The sequence below is a fragment of the Arachis ipaensis genome, chromosome B04 (assembly GCF_000816755.2).
Source record: "Arachis ipaensis cultivar K30076 chromosome B04, Araip1.1, whole genome shotgun sequence".
NCBI classification, from domain to species: Eukaryota; Viridiplantae; Streptophyta; class Magnoliopsida; order Fabales; family Fabaceae; genus Arachis; species Arachis ipaensis.
The window spans coordinates 119,728,345-119,729,367 of NC_029788.2; positions in this window are offsets into that span (position 1 = coordinate 119,728,345).

Here is a 1,023-nt window from a genome sequence, read left to right on the forward strand (position 1 = left end):
TTTAAATTTTTCAAAAATTAGTATCCAATTTTAAAAGTTTTAGTAATTAATCAAGATAATTACTCATAATTTTATGAAAATAAATTTTTTATTTTTAATTTGAAGAAAATACCGCGTGTTGAACTATGAACTAGAATTTTCGCTAATTCACGCTTTTGGATTTGGTGGGTTGGCCACGAACTTTGTGTGTGCGTGGAGTTCACCCTTCATAAAACTCATGCTTTCTTTCTCCTCAGCCAGCACACTAACTCACCTCAACATCAATTCTTGCGTGATAACCGTTGAACTAGAATTTTCGCTAATTCACGCTTTTGGATTTGGTGGGTTGGCCACGAACTTTGTGTGTGCGTGGAGTTCACCCTTCATAAAACTCATGCTTTCTTTCTCCTCAGCCAGCACACTAACTCACCTCTAAGTCTAACATCAATTCTTTTTCACTCAATTTCATATATTATTATTATAATTAATTACATATTTCGAATATTTTTAATTAAAAAATACATATTAATTATTAAAAAAATACTTATTAAAATAGTGTCTAAAAAATAAATAATGTCACTCTTATTTTAATAATGTCATTTTTTGTCTACAAATTCATAAAATTATACAAAGCAAAGAAACTATACTTGGAGTTACTTTATAAAAAATTAGAGTACAATTATTATTTTCCTAGTGTCTATTATAAAAAAATGTATCTATAACGAAATTGTAATGAGTTAATGACTAGTAGCATATAAAATGAATTAATTACTCATAACATATATGGTTTTGTTACCAAATTTAACATAAAATCTTTTTCAACCCACAATGTCTAAAATTGAGAGATTGCTTAAAAAGATTTACGTTAAGTACTAATAAACAACTTAAAGCACTTGTTTAGCGGTTATTAAGTTAATAAAAAAAGTTAATAAAAATATTTTTTTTATAAAATCTTTAAATATAAAATTATTTTTAATTTTTTATAAAATAAAAAAAATAACTTAAAAAAAGATTTTTTTTTTAAATTTATCCAAACAAGTGCAA